Genomic DNA, 6000 nt, shown 5'->3' with positions numbered 1-6000 from the left:
ATACACCCCCAACAGTGTATGAGGATGAGTGGCTGTACCACACCAATCACAATCTGCTGCCCACCAGTGCAGCAGTCTGGCTGCTGCTGGAGTGAGTCTAGAGGCAGCTCACCAGCACATAGGTGCCAAGTCCACGGAGGAGGACTTAGCGTTAGAAGATGGTCTGGTAGTGGTGGAAGATGCCTGCTGACCCATATCGCTTCAGCATCTGGGCTAGTCCTCTCACAGTAGTGCTAGCAGACTGGAAATTCCTCTGCTAGAATTGATGGGCATTTACACTGGTTCGAAACTCATTTATTGTGCCAGTGCGCTGCTTCCAGACATGTACAGAATAACAAATCTGTGGCTCAACAGTGTAGAAACTGCCCAACCTGGCTCACATCACAATGCATAAACAGCTTGTTGGTGCAAGTTGCATGCCGATTCCTTGGAGCCCACCAGCTGCTTATAACTTCTTCAGCTGCTATGGATGAGCTACCATGTTCCATATTAATGCCCAAAATATAGTATCAGCACTACAGTATGAATATACTGTAGAGGTGTATGACTGAAAAACACCAGTTATCAACTGAATCATTAAAAGCCAAATTGTGATACCTCATCCACATAATCGCCAATTCCTACTATGAACTTATCTCACAAACCTATGCCTCAACAGTGAGGGTGTTTCATCAGATGGACAAAACTTTTCCCAGCCTCTGCAGGTGAATTAAGCATCCTGAAGATTTTGGGCTAATTTCTCTGTTGATTACATGGAGAGAATGGCTTGAAACACACTCAGGGACTCTCAGCATATGGATTTTATAACTTGTATGCATGTCTTCTGTTCCAATGGCCTTAATCAGCATGACGCTTCATGTCAAAAACAGGAAATTTGTTAGATGAAAAGACGTTAGGGATATAGCTAGGACAAAGCACAGAGCAGCAAAAGTCATCCCCTTGTTTAGACTCACCAGCATAAAATAGCATACAATTAAAGTGCTGACATAAAATATTACACATATAAAAAAGGGAGGCTCTGGTGTATTCTGCTCCAGGTTCCAAATAAATGTCCATGTAGATGATTTATGAAAGTCATTTCCATAACAGGTTGAACAACCAAACGGAATCGGAGTGACTGCACACTGAACAAGAACCTGTGTGCCTGTTGCATCATGTGTAGTTCTCACTGGAGAGTTTGTGTGGTTCACCAGTGTCACTAGAGGCTACGTACACAGTTATAGGACTTATGCTGTAGGCACCTGAAACTCACCCTCCACCTCTACCCATGGTGGATAACAGCCATGACCTTTAGGCACACAGCTCTTTGCAGCTGGTGACCATGACCCATCCAGAACCACACAAATGTTTTATATAAATTAAGCATATGCACAGTGTGTCTAAACATTTGTTACTGAAGGACTTTAAAAGATGTTAATTTATCTGAAGGATCTCGCCTTCTGATCCTTCATATCTGGTAAGAAGCATAGGTCTTCATTACATACAAGACCAAAAGCCTCGTCAAATCTTTCAATCACAGAGTGAAGTCTCTTTATTTAAATGTAAGTGGATTGTAAATGCTCTTGAATGATGGAAATTGATACATATGGTTTTCTCCAGAAAAAACCTAGATACTGTATAATACAAACAGTCTGCTCCTCAGTGCACTTGATAACCACTGGCATATTACTGATACAGAGTTTACCAAGGAGCAAACAAATGAAAATCTGCCTTAATTAATGAGCCCTCAATTGGACTTCTAATAACAGACATTATGCTACTTATGGCAACAGTGATGTTTATAACACTTCCTTGAGGAAATTGTTCTCTAATTCAAACATGCCCTGCAAAACTTTCATAACCTAATATCCAAAGCAGTAATGTGACAGGAAGGACCGTATAAAGGTGGGGAGAAACCCACAGAAGGCCCATTGATGAAGCTCTCCAATAAAGCTATGCTTCTGAATAATACTGTACGTCCAGTCAAAATAGGAAAAAAAACCTCAACAAGCTTTCAAAGTACTTCCAAATGTAAGAACATAGAAAATGCATTGTCATGATATATAACACAAAAATCTGATAAGCTCATATAACTACTTACTTTTTATCATATTACTGCATTCAAATTACTTATTTCATATTTCTACAAGAAATGTATCATTGAAGGTTCAGTGAAAGCACACGTGTAGATGCTTTTCATACCACTAGAATAAGTATCTCTAAGTTCTGCAATTATTTGCCAGTAGCACTATAAAATAGCATATCTGTTTCATTGTGCCCAAGATTTACTTTTCAACATCAAGGATGGCTGCCAGCCAACTTGTAAATTCCATGGGATTTCTTCTTCTTCTTCTTCAAAAATGTTGTTTCTCAATGTTGATTTAGACTATGCCCTTCACAGTTGTAAATTCATGAAGGAAGTAATGCCCAACTTTCACTTTTCAGGATCAATAATTAACACAAATTTACCTGCTAAAATACACATTTTCTCAAGGATTCCAGTGAACAGTTGCTTAAAGGGGTATTTCCAGTACTATAATTAGTCAAGACAAAATTTCTGTTTTTAATTTTCCTAAGACTATTAATCCACACAGTCTACACTGAAATTGTTCCGGGGAGAGGGGGAGTTGTTATGATCAGAAAAAGTATACTTCTTTGAATTAACAGTCACTTGCATCACGTTCCTGTACCTTTGAAGTATGAGATAAAATAAAAAATAGTAAGCATGCATTAAAAAATATGTGTTCCTGAACACAAAAGACATTATGTGAAAGAAAGAGGAGTCTTGAATAAACCTTTCACTCTGCAGCGACATGTGCACTGCTCTGAACTTCCTGGTAGGTTGAAAATGAACTCTAGACCAGGAATTGAACTCCGAACCTTACCTTTCATGGACAATGATTTTACTGACTGAGCTATCTGGGCACAACCCACAAACTACTCTCTCAAATTCAATTAATCGAGTACTTTTATACTACTTTCTAAACTTGCTGGTCCAGCAAGGTATGTAGGAAGCTAGCTTTTGTCAAGCTTGGAAAGTGGGCAGAGGTACTACTTGAATTGAATAAGTGAGGGCTGATTGCGAGTCTTACCTGAGCAGCTCAGTTAATGATAGTATTGCTCATGAAAGACAAGGCTCCGGGTTCATGTCCCAATTCAGTGCATGGTTTCAATGAGTCAGGAAGTTCAAAACAATGCAGATTCAATTGCAGCATCAAAGATTAATACTGGAAACAACCTGTACGCTGTGCCTAAGCAAATACTCTGCAATATTCTTTCTTCCAGGTGAGATGATCCAGCAAGATATGCAAGAGAGCTTCTGTGGATCTTGGAAAATAGGACAGATTAACAGGAGGAATAAAAATTGTGTGGACAGGTCATGAGTCATGCCTTGATAAGTCAGCAGTGAAAACACTGCTCATGAAAGGCAAAATTACAAGTTCAAGGATCAGTCAAACATTTAGTTTTAATTTGCCAGGGAGTTTAAGAGCACACTTGTTGATATGCCAGCAAAAACAATGAAATATAAAATAATGTATTGGATGCATAAGTATTTATGAACAGGCCAAGGCATAAAAGATCCTCCCATTCAAAATCAATTCATTATCAGAATAGACACATATATAGAATTGTTTAAATGGAAAGGGATTACTCTATTCTATGAACTTTCATGATCACAAAGAAAGTGTCTGTGACCACATTCTGTATGCCCCACGAAAGATGCAGAATGCAAGAGTTAGTTGTGCAACATAGTTACACCATCATAGGAGAAAGAAATATTAATTGGAGGACTTGGATTACTTGACCCACACTCCTGTACTTGTGAAATGGTTACTAGTGATGGTTGCCAGCCTCACTTGCAGTTGAAATACACTGCCTGACGTCCACAGCTCAAGGTCTAAGTGGTTAGCATTGCTACCTCTGGATCATGAGGTCCCAGGTTCAATTACCTGGCCAGGTTGTGATTTTCTCTGCCTGGGGACTGGGTGCTTGTGTTGTCCCCATCATTTCATCATCATCATCATCATTTGTGAACGTGGCTAAAATTGGACTGTGTAAATATTGGAGCATTGTATGGGCACTGATGACCACGCAGTTGAGCACCCCATGTCAAACAACACTGCCTGACAAAAAAGTAAATCATCCAGAAGACATGATCAGATGTCAATGTAACTTCAGTCACATACGTACAATCAGCAGGTATGTAAATGATTAGAATTGCATTTCTCAGTGACAGATGGAATGGTTACAACAGTGTATTGATGTTACTGTTTAGTATTGTTGCCAAGTGTAATAGGGCATGTATGGGGCTTGAAAAGTGATAGATATTGAGTGATTACTGCGAAGGTCACGGAGATATTGCAAGCTCATGTGAGACACTGTTATCAATAGCTGACAGAGTTTGAAAGGGATCTTATGTGAGTCTCCATCGAGTTGAATAGTCAAATTGTTCACTATCCAGATATGTGGGGTAGTCAGATATGAAACCCTCTGGGCTGATGTTGGACTGTATGGGAATGTGAGGGCAGACATACTAACAGTCAAGGTTGCAGTCAACATCATCTGACCCCCACAAGTGAGGACAGTCCCTGTGCACCAAGCACATTGTAGTCCCTTCACATCTGCACTTGTCATCCAAGAACATGTAACGGATTGCCTGCAACATTCTGTGTCACCTTGCACCACCAGTTGGAGGCAAGCAGTAGCAAGACCAAGGAATTACCATCCCATGTGTAGGCTGCCACTAACACCACAACCCAAATGACTATGTCTGCAGTGGCGCCATTACTGGGAAGCACAGAGTGCTCATTTATGGCATTGCAATGTGTTCATTGATAAATCGCAGTTCTGCACTATCCTGGACGACCATCATCAGCGAAAACAGAGCTCACCTGGGGAAAGGTCCGATTCTTCGAATGTTTGGAGAGGCAAACCATTTTACTCCTGGTGACATGGTGTGTGGACTACCGATCACAGCTGATACCATCTAGAGGAACTCTGCACATCGGTATGTCATGGACATCCTGTGTCCTCATGAGCTACCTTCCTTGTGACAGAGTTGTGGTGTCAGTTTTCAACAGGACGGTACTAGACCACACAAGTCAGATGTGTCTATGAACTGTCTGCATGATATTTAAGTACTCCTGTGGCCAGTAAGCTCCTCAGAACTGTCCCTGACAGAACAGGTGTAGGACCAGCTCTGATGTAAATTCCATCTCATTTCCAGTATCCAGGATATCAAGGTCCGATTACAACAGCTGTAGACTAGTTTGCCTCAGGAGGGGATACGATGGCTATAGATACCCCTTCCAATGATCAAAGCATGCAACTGGGTCAGAGGGAGTGCAATTTCATAGTGATAAGTGGGCTTATAAAGGGCCACGTTCTTTGTAAATTTGATTCGATTTTGCAATCAGTGAAATAATATCACACATCCTCTCAATCTGCAAAGTTTCATTTTGTTCCCTCCTCCGCTTCTGAATGCTTCAATTTTTTTTTTTTATCAGGCAGTGTAGTTATATTTCTACTGTACTGAGAGGATCCCTGTAGCACTATTGTTGCTATTAAGAAAACAACATAGATTTATCAGTTGGACAAGAAGATAAAACAGTGTTTAGAGTCTCAAATTTAGCCACCTACTCATGTCCTGAAAAACCACTTTGCAAACGATAAAACTCTTTGGGTAAAACTTGAAATACCTAAAAATAAATCCTTTGTATCAAATGAAATATTTTGGTTTCCATGGAACAACACAATTTATTTTGACCTCACCAAATTTCGATCACAGTCTTCCCTGCCCGATTATTAAGATTTTCCACCTACACAGGTCTGTCAGGATTGCCCACAAACCAAACCATAACTATGCTAAACACTTCCTCTATACACCTGGATCGTAAGCCTGGCACTCCATCCAGTTCATGTCTACATCTTACTAGAACTACTGAAATGCTTTATATTATTGTCTCTTTTTGCACACTTGATACAGCAGCCTAAGAAAAATTCACAACTTCACTGTGAAAA

This window comes from Schistocerca nitens, chromosome 5 (assembly GCF_023898315.1).
Source record: "Schistocerca nitens isolate TAMUIC-IGC-003100 chromosome 5, iqSchNite1.1, whole genome shotgun sequence".
Lineage (NCBI taxonomy): Eukaryota > Metazoa > Arthropoda > Insecta > Orthoptera > Acrididae > Schistocerca > Schistocerca nitens.
Note: the sequence above shows the minus strand (reverse complement) of the source record.